The sequence below is a fragment of the Dermacentor albipictus genome, unplaced genomic scaffold (genome assembly GCF_038994185.2).
Source record: "Dermacentor albipictus isolate Rhodes 1998 colony unplaced genomic scaffold, USDA_Dalb.pri_finalv2 scaffold_18, whole genome shotgun sequence".
Lineage (NCBI taxonomy): Eukaryota > Metazoa > Arthropoda > Arachnida > Ixodida > Ixodidae > Dermacentor > Dermacentor albipictus.
The window spans coordinates 3708116-3724970 of record NW_027225572.1 but is presented as its reverse complement, the minus strand read 5'-3'; the positions used below and the strand labels follow the sequence as shown (position 1 = coordinate 3724970).

At 44.1% G+C, this 16855-nt stretch overlaps 1 long non-coding RNA gene across 2 annotated transcripts; it reads right to left on the bottom strand.

Annotated features, from left to right (window-relative positions):
* Positions 1–1467: 1467 nt before the first annotated feature.
* Positions 1468–16678, bottom strand: LOC135920081 (uncharacterized). Of its 2 annotated transcripts, none has more exons than XR_011509690.1 (4): positions 15191–15209; positions 7749–7868; positions 4355–4574; positions 1468–1684 (listed from the first exon to the last, which is right to left on the bottom strand). It is a non-coding gene; the product is annotated as an uncharacterized lncRNA (long non-coding RNA). The 2 variants fall into 2 exon arrangements; XR_011509689.1 differs by lacking the exon at positions 15191–15209 and adding an exon at positions 16383–16678 and having other exon boundaries at positions 1470–1684.
* Between the last annotated feature and the right edge of the window lie 177 nt (positions 16679–16855).

Genomic DNA, 16855 nt, shown 5'->3' with positions numbered 1-16855 from the left:
TCTAGGTTTGCGCTTTACAAATCCCGATTCAAACGACCTCGTTGATGGGCCAGCAGCACTGGGGGCAGCCATTTTGCTTCGCTAGACCCGCTTGACGCACTCGCCGCGCTCCGCTGAGAAAGCTTTCTAGCGGAGAGGGGGCTCCCGTCCGCTCGCCCGCTCACTGCTGAACAGGTCGCGCATGCGCACTTGCGCTTCCGCTAGCCCGCTGAGCGGAGCGGACCGTCAAAAACGCTCTGCTAAAACAGCCTATTGTCTCAGAAACGTTAGCTCTTTATCGGAGCGGAAAATGGAAGGTGTGCTCACACATGTGCGTCCTGCTCGGTTTATCTTTTCAGCTTCAATGATTTGTCGAGTTACCCTGTCTTTGCTCCTTCCTTTGACAGCACATTCATCACGGAATAGCTTGCGCGTTTTTGACTCGCAGGAGAGCATGTGATCAGCAAGTGTTCACCCTCCCCCATAGCTGATATTGCGAACATGTTCCATAAGGCGCTTGTTCAAGTGCCTACCGGTTTGTCCGGTATAGTTGTTCCCGAATGAGAATTGAATTCGGTGCACGACCCCTTCATCGCAAGTGGCGTAAGGTTTCTGATGCCTGACCATGCATCCTGGCACCTTATTCTTGTCCGCCTTTCCTATATTGCACAGTGTGGCACGTTTCCTCGGGGCCGAGAACATGAAGAAACTTGAGGTTGAGGTTGAAGTTTATTTTCCTTCAAAGATGAAAGAAGGAACTGCGACAAAAGGCGGTAAGCCTGACGAGATCACAGTTCCCTAAAACAGTCGATACAGCATTGAGCAACACAGAAATAAATATTAACATTGTATGATAGCGAACAAAATACATTGCATCAAACGACAGTATTACCATGAGAAATATTACTTTTGATACAAAACCTGTGCTCCATAAATCAAAAGCACTATATAAACATGGCATGAAGTCGCTAAAGAAAACACACACACAAACAACTTGACACAAAAACAAGAGATGCTTCGCTACCCTTATGAAAATTAGTGTTGAATTTTAGTAGACATTCCATTGCCGTCCTATTGCTCAATCAACAAAATTTTTGTTGAAATATCATTGTCCCACTATTGCAGATTTGTTGACCAGCATTGAAAAGTGGCCACCGTGAAACCATTGTAATTTCATTTACCAGTTATTGCCTTGACTTTCTATGGAATTCCCATGGACGAACAATTGTATTTCCATGAAATGTAATGTGGAATACAACATTAAGTTTATGGATTGTAAAGTGGAATGCAACAATAAGTTTATGGATTTTCAAGTGGAATGCAGCAATAAGTTTATGGATTTTCAAGTGGAATGCAACATTAAGTTTATGGATTTTCAAGTGGAATGCAATATTAAATTTATGGATTGTAAGGTGCAATGCAACATGAAATTAACTAATGTTGATATTCGCCAGTGAGGCATGGCTTGGCCTCGGGACATCTTCAAGGTGCATTTTCTAGCTTTCCATTGCAAGGCCTCTTTCCCTGTGGTGTTATGAAAAGAAACAACTTCGTGATTAACAAAAAGCATGTGAATCATTCCTTTTATACAATAGGCCACAAATTTATTGAGCTTCAGGCTCTTTCATTTCTCTTGCCAGTACTGGGGAGATGATGTTCTTTATGTAGGCGAGGCTGGTAGAGGGAAACTTGGAGCATGTGTAGTCTGGAAAAGAAATACAGCATAAGATTACCGATGCATACAGGATTTTCTAGCTGTCTAATAAAATAATAACAAATTGAAGCCTTATGCTATGTTTAAGTGCAGGCCACACTGCTAGTGTCAGTCATAAAACATCATCACAGAGTAATTTAGCTACGTTGTGTACTTTGAGCCAGGGTCTGCAGTTATCAAGTGTGCACCACAATATTGTAAAGAGCAGAGGCAGAATGAAGATAAACATCTCAGTACTGGCACCAAGCTCTTTGGCATGCATAAAGAACAGGTCAGTGTGTTAGCAGCTATTCATTGGAATTTTATATAATTCATTTGCACGTACAGGTAATCCTCTATAACGAAGCCAGTAAAACCAGCACTTTACTTCGTTGTATAAAAATTTCGTTGAATGAAAATTTGACCTTTTATAAATTCACTAATCCTCACAGGAAATTTCTCTTACCCAAAAGGGTGCGTAAACCTTATCAAATTATCGGGCAATCAGAAAAAATGAATTTCAATGACAAAAACAGTTGAAGCTTCACCCAAAAGTGGAAGCAATGATAGCAACACTAAAGTATCACAGCTATATGAAGGCTAATAAGCATTGACATACAGCCTTGTTGCTAAGACACACTTATGTGTCCCCGAAATGGTCCGAACAAATTTTGTAGGCATGTGGGGCACAGCTACAGTAAAACATTCGCACAACAATCTGTGTAAAGCATCTTACATTAGAGGGACCCCGAAATGATTTTGATGATTCTGTACAAACATACTGAGCCATTAGAGGATAGGTCCTCCTGATCATTATTTGACACATGTAGGTGCTCCGGTTAAAGCATATAATTTATTATAAGATTTCAAAAATTTACATTGCTGCCGATCACAGCACACCACTCGGCTGAATTTTCAGCCGCATCTAACTATTTGATGTAAACTGTCCTAATGATACTGGTAGGGCAAGCTATCCGACTGGCCGCCCAGCGCGCTTCATCAATAATTTTTTTAACTTTGTGGTGAACCAATGTTGTTCTTAATAGTTGGAATGTTAGTTAATTTGTTTCTATAAAAAGAAAGTAACAGAAAGAGAATGCACAAGAAAAATTTGTCACTACACTTCTGGCGCACAGCAAGTGTCGTCTGCTTGTGTTGCAACGTGCTCCATTTTTACGAGAGCTCCGCAGTCATTGTCGGTCTCAGTCCTTTCGCAAGAAACACGATTCGCCTTTGTTACGTTGAAGGCTGAAAATGTAACTGGCAATGTCAAGCTGCGACACCATGTCCCTCTGCAAGGCAGCAGACGAGCGAAGTGGCTGCAGTGCATCGGACTGTCGATATCGAATCGGCGCCAGGATTTGCACGTTTGCAGCTGTCACTTTACACCGGAGGATTACTAAAAACCACAATAGTGTTTCGAGAGTCCGGTATTTGTGTAAATGCAGGCACAAGGAGACAGGGCCTGGCCGTTTGATTGTGCCGTTTCACAGGATGAGCAGACGCGCAAACTGCACGGCGCAGCCACCTGATGGCACAGAGCTTGACCAAAAACAGTAACAGTAACAAAGTGTATTCTTCCTTACTGCTGGTGTAAATATTTTGCACGAGCGTAATCGTTAACATGTTTTTGTAAATGCTTAAATTGTTTTACGCCGAGACAGAGCAATATTAGCTCATTGTTTGGCTGGTTAAGCTCTGCGCCAACAGGTGGCTAGACCGTGCAGACTAATCAGTCCGCTCAGCTGTGGTTACCGGAATGCCAGACACATTCGGCGTTGCGACAGACTGCTCAGAATGCACTCTGCTTCGATAGCTCTCGCTTGGGGTCGACTGCCAAGCAACTGGTGGAGAGGTTGGAGAGGCTTCGCGCACTTGGTCCTAGAGAACTGGAAGTAGACGGCACGACGTGCCATCCTTACGCAGAGCCAGTGAAGGCGGAGCTTAGCCCTGATCACTTGGCAAACGAGTTGAGGAGAAAACGCATGGCTACGGAGGAGGGTAACTTGTAATCGTCAGTGGCTCTCTTAATACGCAAGGCTTCACACAAATTGTGGTGTGAATGATTAACTTTAGCTGTATCTTACGCGTCTACAAAATTTGTCCGAACTGTTTCAGGGGCCCTTTAAGAGAACTTTAGCCAATTACAAGTTACCCACCTCCATAGCCATGCTTTTTCTCCAACTCATTCGCCAGGCTAAGCTCCGCCTTCACTGGCTCTGCATCGTGATGGGACATCCTGTCATCTCCTTCTAGTTGTCTTGAGCCAGCGCACCAAGCCTCTCAAACTTCTCTGCCAGCTGACTGGCAGTCGATCCCAAGCGAGCTGTCGAAGCAGCATGTGTTGCGAGCATTCTGTCGCAATGCCAAGCGTGTTTGGTTTTCTGTTAACCACAGGCAAGATTTGGAGATTTTGATGGATAGGTGGAGGCGTACACTAAATCCTCTCCATGCTACTATTGCTGTGATAAGGAGCTTTTAGCCTAGACGTCCGTGAGTGGCCTGATCGCTCTGTACGGTCCAGCTACCTGGTGGTGCCGAGCTTGACCAGTCAAACTAAAAGCTAATATTGCTGTGCTGGCGCATATCTCTTGCTAAGTAACGCACGAGGAGATGCGAATTTTTAAAATAATGTTCCAAGACTGGAATTTGGAGTTGTACCACTAGGACTGACGTACATACCAATCACAGCTCGGATACGAATAGGGTCCAAGGCCTCCTTGAATGGCTGGTTTAAGTGCAAGTTGCTCTTCTCACCCAGGAGCGGTTCGTCCCGTAGCTCCTCAGGGGTGAATACATTCCACAAAAGAGCCCTGGCAAATTTGCCAAGGCCACTTTCGCATGCTCAGCATAGCCTCTCTAGGGTGCCTTGTTCAACATTCACACCGGCCCCAATGTCCACCTGGGAACATGAAAAAAAAAAAAAGGAACATGTGGGAGCTGTATAGCCCATAACCTTTTGCAGAGTAAGATTCAGAATTTGCTGGCAATGACATACCTAACAAAAAATTAAATTATGCTGTTTTACATGCCATAACCACGATCTGATTATGAGGCACACTGTAGTGGGGGACTCCTGAATAATCTGGACCACCTGGGGTTTTTAAACATCTGTATCTAAGTACACTGGCGCTTTTACATTTTGTCTTTATTGAAATGCAGCCGCTGTGGCCGGGATTCGATCCTGCGACCTCATGCTTAGCAGCCCAACACCATAGCCACTAAGCAACCACAGCGGGTGACACATCTAGGAACAAATAGCTAAGTTTAAAGGAGAGAAACAATGCGGTAACCTGCAGCAGTTACTGACATGACTTACAGCAGCAAGTTGTTTTTCATCGACTATCATTTTGCTTTATCATTTCTACACTTAAATAAAAAAATACAGATAACTTCCTTTATGCTTTATTTGGCTTATTATCTGTTGGTTTCACATGATTGTGTTTAACAAAATTGGGCCCCTCAGTTCCCTTTGTCTTTAATTTCATAATGAGGGTCTTGAATCAGGCAGGTTTGATGTCTTCAAATAGCATACAAGAGTTTATTGGTCAGCTGCCTGCTCATAAAGTTCACATATGCGTCACCATTGGCCAAAAGGATGGTCCACATCCAATGGATTGGCATGAATAGAACTGGCTAACACACTCACGGTTACACATAAACAAAATACCCAAGAATCTAGAAGTTGGAACAGTTGCCGCGGTAACGCAATTTGTAGTGAAGAGGTTGTGGGTTCGGCTCCCACTGGAGGCAAGTTTGGTTTTTCTGGCACTTTCATATCCATTTATGATATCTACACACAGCATAAAGGCACAGGAAAAGCTCAAGTGCATACTACTCTGATAAGCACCATAGCCCTCAATATCAGGTGACACTTTTTTGTCATGTAACACCAAAGTGAGCTCCATCAAGTGAAATTGTACAAGCTCATGACAATAAAGTTACTATCTGGTGATGGTGTAAGTTACCAGTGGCTTAAAAGGATTCGAACGCAAGCTCACTGTTATGAATTCATCGAAGAAAACACGGATGAGAAAGGGAGACAGGACGACTGCTTTTTGGCAATAGTAAGTACAGGTTCAGACATGGATGCTACACAGCACACATTATATTAGGACTATAAATGACGTTTCTAGCCAGAAACATAAATGCATAATTACAGTGAAGACAGTGACAAGTTTCCTCAGGCATCAACCCTAATGTGTGCTTTCAGACAAAATTGATATGAAAAATTCAGCCTATCAATGAGAGGTCATCCTGCCTTTTTAAATAAACAGCGATTTCTGATGCTGCATTGCTATACCAATGTGCATGTTCCTGCCTTTGACTTGAAGAGACTTGGAGCTTGCAGAGAACAAGTTTAAGGATAGTGCGAAAAATTCATTTTTCTAACAGTAGCATTTCATGCATTTATGTTAGCTAGCTAAGACAGAGGATATGATAGATATATGCACCTTTGGGCAAGCAACAAAAGGTCCAACTGTTTGTTTGGCTTGATTTACAACCTTGCTAAGTGCCGTTTTAGGTCGTTTTGACTAATTTGGGTGCTTCTGCAAAATAAATTGGTTACGAAATTATGAAAGCAATCACTTATGGTTCTTTAGTATATCACAACAGACAGGTGCTTTTGGATTGCACCACAGTCAAAATGCAGCCACTGAGCCATGGCAGCATGTGAAATGAAACTGGAAGTGGATAAATGCACAAGTTACGCAGAATGAAAAAGCGATCACTCGCCACTTTGTTTATCTCATTGTGCTTCTGCTGTCCTTTTCCAAGTTTTTGTGCTAGCGGATGCATGCACATTTTATTTCTTTTCTCTCGTCCTTTGATCTCTTGTTATATATTGAGCCTGTAGTACTAAACACGAGCGTTACTGTGCCATAAGGGTAGTGCAAACTGATTTTATGTTGATTCCTTCAGTACTGGGGTGGTTACGAGCCTCTTCAGTCAAGCAGAGCTGCTAGATTACGTGTATTTAGTAGCATGTCGCTGTCTACTAACGGCCGGCTCATCATCCTTACAAAATACTGGGCAGCTCATTCCCACCAACTTACTCGTTTGATATTTACGAGAATCTGCAATTATTATTATTATTTTATTTATTGCATTCTGCCCAATTCTAACTAGACTGGCACAAGTAGTCGGGTAGCAAATACGTCGGTATCAATGCACTGCCCAATGCTGTGTAAGGGCACCAAGCAGGAAATTAGCAGACAGCGACATGCTGGTAAACACAAGTAATCTAGCAGCCCTGCTTGACTGAAGAGGCTCATAACCACCCTAGCAATGAAGCAATTACCTTAAAATCAGTTTAGACTAACCTCTATTTATTGGCACAGGAGCGCTCGTATCCATGCATTCCGTCTTTGGCGCCAAGAGGCTTCCTGAAGTGAGATGTATTGTACATTTTGAGATTGGTGGAATAGCACTTCAATATCCTTTTTTCTCCCTTTAAGCAAAAAATTATTCTAACAAAGCTTTCTCAGTTTAATAACAACACAATGAGCTATCACAAGAGGCAGTGTTTGCATATTTTTCAATTCATTGTTAAATTAGCACACCGTATCAGCTTTCTTGAGTGGTCGTCACATGTGTACACTATTGTACCATATTCCGTCCAAGCATTTTTTTTTCAGCATTGTACAGGTCCTGACCATTTGCCTGATGCAAAATTTAAGCTTTTACTGGAAAAAATCCTAAATACAGGCCATTTTACTGCCTTTCAATGGCCTATAAAAATGTTAGAAATGGCTGATACTCGACGAATGCATTATGGTGTAAAACTTCTTTCTCTTCATTTACCTGAAAAATTTTGTTGTGCTTTCATAGGAAAGGAAGAGTGTTCTTACCAGCGCCTTTTATGACATAGTTTGGCACTTTGTGACCAAGTTCACATGGTAATAACGGAAGCAAAAACCTTTCCGTTGAAAAACATGTTTCATGAAATTAACTTCTTTCTTATTTTGAAGGGTCTTCAACTTTTTCAAAAGCAATGGCAAGTGGTCAAGCACCAAGGTTAGGACAGCTGCTGACTGCATAATGTTGTGGCAACATATGTTTAAAGGCTTTTTACCATAAATGTAATCGTGTTTTTCAGCCATCCGCTTCATATGTTCCACTTCATCTTTTAATTCCCGATTTTCTTCTTGAAGTGCCTTTACCTGAACAGTACAGGTGCTGCATGGGTTGATATCTGAAATAAAAGAAAGCATCTATTTTTTTAAAGACATACAACAACAATTGGTTTAGCAGTATCACGCGCACGAAAATTATCTGTGGGCAGTGCATTTTCACAGACTGTCATCGAAGTTATCAACATAATGCCTTCTTACAAACACGCCTTAATTCAATATTGCCAATGGTAGTTGACAAACTATAAAAGCACCATTAAATCAGGCCTTTGGCAATACCAGTTATTCGGTTGCTTGATTCCCAACTTATTCAAAGATTAAAACTGGACAACCAGTGATCAGTCAGCCTGCATGGTTGTTTGATGAATAATATTCGAATGTTCAGATGTCCCGATATTTTTGTTTACTCCCGACCGTTGAACGGTTTCAATGGAAACCTTATTTAAAAATATATAAACACAGACAATGATCCCTTTAGAATAAAAACAGGAACAGCGCAACACAGGGCGAGCGAGTAAAGAGCACAGCACAGAGCGCTGTCCTGTACTCCGTGATGTGCTGTCCCTGTCTTTATTCTAAACATGAACCAACCAGCCCCACTGAACACAATGCTAACAATGATCACTTGCTTCATCATCATCAGCCTGGCTACGCCCACTGTGGGGCAAACGCCTCTCCCATACTTCTCCAACTACCCCGGTTATGTGCTAATTGTGGCCATGTTGTCCCTGCGAACTTCTTACTCTCATCCGCCCACCTAACTTTCTGCTGCTCCCTGCTATGCTTCCTTTCTATTTGAATCCAGTCCGTAACCCTTAATCACCATCAGTTATCTTCCCGCCTCATTACATGCCCTGGCCAGGCCCATTTCTTTCTTGATTTCAACTAAGATGTAATTAACTTGTGCTTGTTCCCTCACCCAACTTGCTCTCTTATCCCCCTTAATGTTACACCCATCATTCTTCTTTCCATAGCTCGTTGCATCGTCCTCAATTTAAGGAGAACCCTTTTCATAAGCCTCCAGGTTTCTGTCCCGTAGATGGGTACTGGTAAGACACAGCTGTTACACACTTTTCTCTTGAGGGATAATGGCAACCTGCTGTTCACGATCTGAAAATGCCTGCCAAACGCACCCCAGCCCATTATTCTTTTGATTGTTTCAGTCTCATGATCCGGATCCACGGTCACTACCTGCCCTAAGTAGATGTATTCCCTTACCACTTCCAGTACCTCGCTGCTTATCGTAAACTACTGTTCTCTTCCGAGACTGTTAAGCATTAGTTTTCTGCAGATTAATTTTTAGACCCACCCTTCTGCTTTGCCTGTCCAGGTCAGTGAGCATACATTGCAATTGGTCCCCCGAGTTCCTAAGCAAGGCAATATCATCAGCGATTCGCAAGTTACTAAGCTATTCTCCATTAACTCTTATCCCCAATTCTTATGCTGTGTCAAGTCCTGTACATTTGTGAGCCAATTTTTATTTGTATTTACTTATACAGAAAGAAGTGGCGAGCATGGCCATTACTTTGTAGCGATGCCTTTTCTCGATGCCAATGCCTTTCAGTGCTTTTCGCATTTATGAGTGGCCTCTTTTAAAGCTCCGCCCGATACACAGCCTCGCTTGACCACTCACTAAAGCGAAGAGCACTGAAAGGCATTGTTATCGGGAAAAGGCATGGAGGAAGGAGAGCGTAGGAGAGGCGCCGGCCAACACAGACGTGTTGGAGGTAGTGTGACGGAAGTCGCATGCTGTTTTTCGCAATGCAGCACTGGTAATGGTGCCCCAAATGAAAACCTTGCCATAGCAACCATGCCCCTTAAGCTCTCGCTGCTGTGCTAGGCCTCTGAAAAGTGAAATAAGCTTGTTCGACCCGCGTCTTTCTCGCAGCACATTATGTTCGCAAGACAAGCTGACTTTGAAGCGAGGTGTGTAAGCTTGAAAGATGTTTTGGGTCTGTGAGTGCAAGTGTCAGCAACAGACATACTCAAGTATTTGCGGTGCAGGTCTTTGTCATCTTCTTCAACATGCCCCAGATGGGCACAGGATCGCGTCTGCTTCACTAAAACTGATCAAGAAGTTTCACAGGCATTGTTCTGATGCGCATCAGCAGCACACACTTCTGGCAGCTCATAGCAATGCAAGTTCAAAGCTCGTGCCTAACTGTTCTGGCGAGCTGAGTGGAGGCACAAAGGGAGATGGCACACCAACATGGCTGCATTTCCGGCTTCAAAAATGTGGGGTGCGAGACCGGGCTAGTTGGTATTCCATGGTGAAGTAACTAGCGCAAGAGTGGACACTAAAAGGCGACAAGGACAGGCGCTTGTCCTTGTCATCTTTTTAGTGCCTCATTGTCTCATGTCCACCTTTGCGCTAGTCACTTCTTCAAAAATGTGACGTCAAGCCCTCCTACTTTGTTTCTTTCCTCCATGGGAAAAGGCATTGCTACAAAAACCAGCCCATGCTTGTCTTGACTAAGTAAGTCTGGTTAAGTACCAACCTAGTTTACATAATGAGCTTATTCGCAACTAGTGATAAATGAGGGTTAGTTATTAAATTTACAAACAACTTTTTTGGTAATAGTGTAGTGAACAGCCAGCTATGTCATCTAACCTTTCAATCTCCCTCCTGTACTATATATACAGCTTGTCCCACATAGCTTGAGCCAAAGTTTTAAAAATGAAAGGCACTCCGGACGCAAGTTGAACCAAATTCATAATGTTGGCACTGTTCTAGAGTTACTCAGGCTGTTTTTTTATTTTCCCCTTAACTAACGGATTTTTTGTTTAATTAATCAACTTTTTAAGCATTGGCTGCAGACCCCAAGTGTGAGATGCAAAGTTGTAGAGCATTTACAGAAACCTCTCAATAAATTGTTTCCAACACGGTATATTTCACATGGCCCCTTTTTCCGCGTTCCAAAGAAAGCCCACAACATATGAAAAAATACCACGTGGCGAGGCACTTGTGCACTGTTATTGTGCTGCTCTGATGCGTGCGATGGATGAACAGTGTCCGCTGCAGTGAGACTGGCCCGCAAGAGGGTGTTATGCCTGGTGTAGGTATCCGGGCATGCGGCTGTTATTGCAGGACGGTGCAAATGCATGCTGCTGGCCAAATGTTGCCAAAGCGATAAAGCATCTAAGGCCACAAAAGAGAAAAGATGAAAGCAGCATTTTGATTCTGCTTGAAAGAAGGAAAGGGCGAAGTGCGTGGGAATGATGGAAAGCAATTACTGCTGCTGGAATTTTGCCTTTGTACACAAATGACCTTGTAAAAGTTTTCAAATTGAACGATGATGCTACAACTTTAAACCTTAGGGCTCGAATAACAGCGGATAAGTCGCATGCGGACAAAACTAACTAATGGTAAAAAAACCTTGGCTATATTCAAGGAAGATTACACATGTATTCTTCAGACAACTCTTTCCATACTGGCCCCGTCTGCTCTCCTTCTCGCACTTACTGTCTACCAGACTTTTTTTTTTTATCTCGCACCCCACGGATGCACATCACTTTGTGGTCGCAGTATCGGGTGGCCGCGTCTGGCTTCACACTTGTGCACCGTCACCAGCGTGTCAGTCCCCGAGAGAGTGCGCCCACAGGCTGTTCCAGTTTACCGGATGTAGATCATACCTTATGTACCTCGTCTGAACCAATTCCAGCGAACTGCAATGTTGGGGGCGAGGACTTACGGAGTCGCCATCTGTCAGAAGCTCCTCCCTTGTGTAGTATGAGATCACGCGGCGCGCTCCTCATAGGTTTCGCTTACAGCGCTAAAAAAAACACCACGTGGCGGCCCTTCTCAACTTTTATGTAAGTACTCTCACAACGAGGGAAGTTTTTGACTGTCGATATAATAATCTTGGGCAAACTGAAAGCACAGAATTGTTTACAGACGCTATCTCTTTGCCGAATACATATGTACAGTGAGCGCCACTGCACGCGGTCGCCAGGATGGAGTCTCCCTAATTGCGTGAAAGGTAGGCAAATGCTGCGAATAAACTATGCGAAATATGTTCTTATAGTGGGCTGTCTGTGTAACCAAATGGGGCATAACAGAATGAAGCCTCAATGCAGCGATCGCACGGGTTCGCAGCGACCGACTGCACGTCTGCATGCATGTCTGTGAACAATGTTTTGCTTTCGCTGTGAGCGCGTTTTCGCACCGTGCCGTGAGCTTTAGGCTGCAGCATATGAGCATTTTACAGTACAATGGCAATCTTTGTTGCATGGACGCTATCACAACTGTTCAAAAATAATTTTGTGATAGAGATTTCGACACCTACGGTGACTGTGATGTGCCATCGCAACGATTAAATCTTTTTTTGTCTTTTGAATTCTTGGACGTTCCAATATTATTTCTCAAGTTGCATCGCACTGTATGCTTATCGGTCTTCTCAGTGTGCGATTTCCCTGTGCTTCTTCGTCGTAATCCAGTGCAATAATTCATAACACAAACGTGACCATATGCCATGACTTTTTTTTAATGTGCTTCTTGCCGCTCCCTTTCCGTTCCAGTGAACTTGCCAGTATCTAGCGTCAACAAGTTCATAGACCAAAACCGTCATGACATTAGCTAGGCGGTGGGCGCGGGCAAGCGTCTCGGTGTGCGTTTTCTGCTACTCACCGAACATCGCACAGTCCTGACACCATAGCAGAAATCTTCCTCGCACCTGTTTGCTGCATACCGGAGTTGTAGGTGATGGCTGTCTGCCACTTCTAAGTTTCGCGAGTCAAGCTTCATGTGGCTCTTTGTTCTGTGGCTACGTGTGAATAAGGCTGACACCAGGCTCCACTGCGTACGTCCGGCACAACGGCACCGAGCAGCAGCCTACCATGCTGCACGCTTCCAAAGGCAGCCACTACCTATTAGAGTACTTTCAAATGTTGTCAAGCTGTAAAGCCTCACCACTTAATCAGAACTGTAGCACAGGTGGCACTTTAAACTTTCATTTTCAGCTCGCTTCGGTGCTTCCAATGCAGCCGATGCGGCCACTGTGTCCACGTGACCTCTCATATGTCACGTCACGTCGATGGTGGCATGAGATTTTCCAGTGGTGGAGCTCGCCCCCAATATCCAGAGCTCCTCAGGCACACATATCCCTGCGTGTTCTCTACAGCAACGCTATTCAGCTGTGACCAACGTTGAGCAGCGGATACGGCTTACTCCAATGAGGAAAGGGAGGATATGGTTTTGGCTCTAGGTGCATCAAGTGGACATAGAAGGCGTGCACTTTAGCTATTTCCACACTGGCATCCAGGTAAGCATCTGAGCTCAATGATGATTGTGCATGCATATGAAACGCTGAGACAGACTGGGACTTTTACGAAGAAGCAACATAAATCTTCAATCCTGGACGAGGACGTGGAGATAGATACTGTGTCAGTTTTCTTCAGACCCACATGCAAGTGCTCGTAGTGTGGGTGCTGAAGCTGGAGTGCCAAATTCTTCAATGTGAAGAGTACTTAAGAAGAGGCAGCCTCATCCATACCACATGCAGCTGCACCAGATGTTGGAGCCCCGCTATTTCAAAAATCGAAAGCACTTTGCAAACTGGATTATAATCAAGGTGGAAGATTATCTTCCGCCGGGCTTTGCCAACAAAACATGGTGGACTGATGAAGCTACCTTCTCATGTAATGCCCACGTGGACATCCACAACACTCACTATTGGAGCAACGAAAACCCTCACTGGGTTTTGAAGACATTACCAATATCAGCGGTCGGTTAACGTGTAGTGTGGAATTTACGGTGGCACTATCATTGGCCCCCTGTTTTTTAATAACATGCTTACAGGCGAAACATATGAATGACATCCTTGATGGGGCGCCTGAGGATTTTCTTTGCTGAGTTCCATTGGCTAGGATCAAGGATATTTGGTATCAGCATGATGGTGCTCATGCACACGGCAGCAGCAAAGCTTGCAAATGGCTGCATGAATTATTCCCGCAGCAGTGTATTGGACAGCATGGGCTCATTGCTTGGCCAGCATGGTCGCCAGATTTAACTCCCTTGCTTTCTTTCTCTGGGGCTACATCAAGGATCAAGTATACCGGACACCAACTACAACATCAGAGAACCTAAAAGAAAAAGTAAGACAAGTTTGCACTCCATCCCTGATACCATGATCAAGAACGGCTTGGAAAATGTGCCTATGAGATGGTGACCTCTTCGAACACGCATTATAATCGAAAGGCACTTTTTGGATTGAAGGTCACTGCAAAATCATTCCGGCCCTAACGCCGCCTCCCCGCCCAACCCCATTACACTCCACCGGCAGGCCGCCAGCTCATGTCCATTTCAAGAATAAAAAAGAAATAAAGCTATCTTCTTGTTCTCTTTCGTCTCCTTAGATGCTTTATCGCTTCAGCACCACTCAGCCAGCAGCATGCATTTGTGCCGTCATGCGATAAAAGCCGCACGCCCAGATACCTACACCAGACGTAACGCTCTGTCACGGGCCAGTCTCGCTGCAGCCGACGTCTTCATCCATCGCACGCTTGAGAGCAAGCAACACAATAACAGTGCACCATTGCCCCGTCACATGGTATTTTTTTATATTTCGCAGGCTTTCTTTGGAATGCGGAAGAAAGGAGCACGTGAGATATATCGTGTGAGTGTGTGTCCTTTTTTGGGGGGGGGGACTTCGAGAAAGCATTTGATAACGTTCCTCATGAACGCCCGTTTCTAAAACTTTCATGCGTTAATTCTTTTGCTTTTGAATGGATTTGTGACTTTCTAACTAACCGCCAGCAATTCGTGCACGCCAATAAACAGTCTTCTGCCTACCTTCCTGTCAGCTTGGGCGTGCCTCAGGGCACGATCCTAGGCCCACTATTATTCCTAATATATATCAATGATTTACTGAGTGATATTTCTTCTAACATCACACTTTTTGCAGACGACTGCATGCTACATATATCGTCCAATTAACAACCTGTCTGACATTCACTCCCTTCGGTCTGACTTTCAACGGATCGAAATCTGGTGCAACGAGTAGCTCATGTCACTAAACACAAATAAAACATCACTACTTTCTTTTCATTGCCAGCAATATTACTCATCACTGAATTATTTGATCTATAACTTCGCAATTTCATGTGTAAGTGCGTACAAGTACGTAGGTGTTCATTTGTCATCACATTTAACACGGTCCTTTCATACAATGCACACTACTAATGAAGCTAACCGCGTTCTTGGTTGTTTACATCGTAACCTTTATCTACCACATCCTTCTGTCCTACTTCTCGCCTATCACACAATAATCAGACCAAACTGGAATACACATGTACTGTTTGGGACCCTCACCAATGTAACCCTAATAAAATGCTAAAATCTGTGCAGAACCATGCAGCCAGATTCATTTTCTCAGAATGCTCATACCATTCTAGTCTCACCGAACTAAAATCTCGTGCAAACCTTGGAAGTCTTTCAGCACGCCGCAGAATAGCACGTCTGTGCCTATTGTTCAAGTTTTATCACACGTCACCTTGTACTCCTGCCATCAAGTCGGCACCAATCACGAAACAGCTGTATACCCACCATCTGCTCGAACCACTGTGAATCTTTCTTCATTTTTTGTCAAAACATTGCAAGATTTGAATTACCTTCCCTCTGACGTTGCGCTCCTCTCCAGTAGCACCGACTTCAATACAGTAATAAAAAAAATTGTATATAACACTTAAAGCATTTGCAAATAGCCCACCCCTCATGTAAAATCCCTTTACTGGGGCCTTTGCGATATTGTAAATAAATAAATATTGCTTCTTTTTCATAAATGCGTGACCATCCACCTGTAGAAGACCGGCAGCTCGAAATACGAATGCCTTACAGTGTGAATGCCCCTGACACGCTTCGGCCTCCGCGGCCCCAACTCACGGGCCGCCCTGCTTCCAGCTTTGATCCTCCCGCACCCCTTGGGTGCCCTGGAGAACCTGCGCCGCCTCTTTTGTTATAATCTCAAGTGCTCTTCTGAAGCGTTCGTTTGCCGGTTACATGTCCCCTCCGGGAGCAGTGCTTGTAAAAAATCCTCCAATCTCTTGTCGCGACGATAAAAGTGGCCCGCGACTTTTATGCGACACCAGTCAGAACTTTGCTGAAATATGGAGCAGAATGACTGATAAGCGGGCAAGCTGGCACGAATTTGTGGCTAGGCTGTATTACATTGCGCTGCTCGGGCAGACGTATGAAAAATGTCAAGGTCTAGCACACAAACTGGTCGGGTCGATCATATTCGCTATGAGATGTGTTTTTTTTCCGTGTCTTAGTGATCAATTGATTGTGTAGCCGGTGTAGCGTGTTGCACACACGCTACACCGGCAACCTGGACAGCGCATAAACTTTTCTGAGACAGGTTCCGTGTAACGTGCCTTTAGTTGGGATGCATCATGTAACCACGCAAACGACAACGGACGAGGAAAGAAACACACAGGACAGGCGCGGATGTTTCATCGTCCGTTGTCGTTTTCGCGGTTACATGATGCATTCCAATATCGACCACCAACTAGCCCACCTCTCCTTGTTAAATATGTTACTTTAGTAGGGACAGCCGTCAAAAAACACGAGATGTACTCACCGAAGGCAAGGAGTACTGCCGGGTCCGGTGGGGCTCCTTCTTTCCAACTGATGAGTTGAATACTTCTTTAATTGACCCCTGCTGCGATATGAGACGGAAGGCCACATCCGTGTCGGCCAAAGCATTCACGGGATACACGTCCCACTTGTTATCGTCAACTCACTTCGCAAGGACGTGAGACATCTTACGCTCCAGCTGTCCGAGCAAACAAACGCACGTGCAGAGGCCGGAACATAAAATAAAGAACCAACTTGACGGGAGACAACTAACAAAAGTACGTACGAAATGGCGACGGAAAAATGCAAACACGACGCAAACGAAAGAGATGGTATCAGTGTTTCCTGCTCACTTTTTAGATATGGCTGTGTTTGGCTTAAAATTATTTTTAAAGAAACTCATAACAAAAACTTGAAACAAAACTTTAATAAATGTTTGCGGCCCTGTAAGCCACACACTATTGCCTAATACTATAA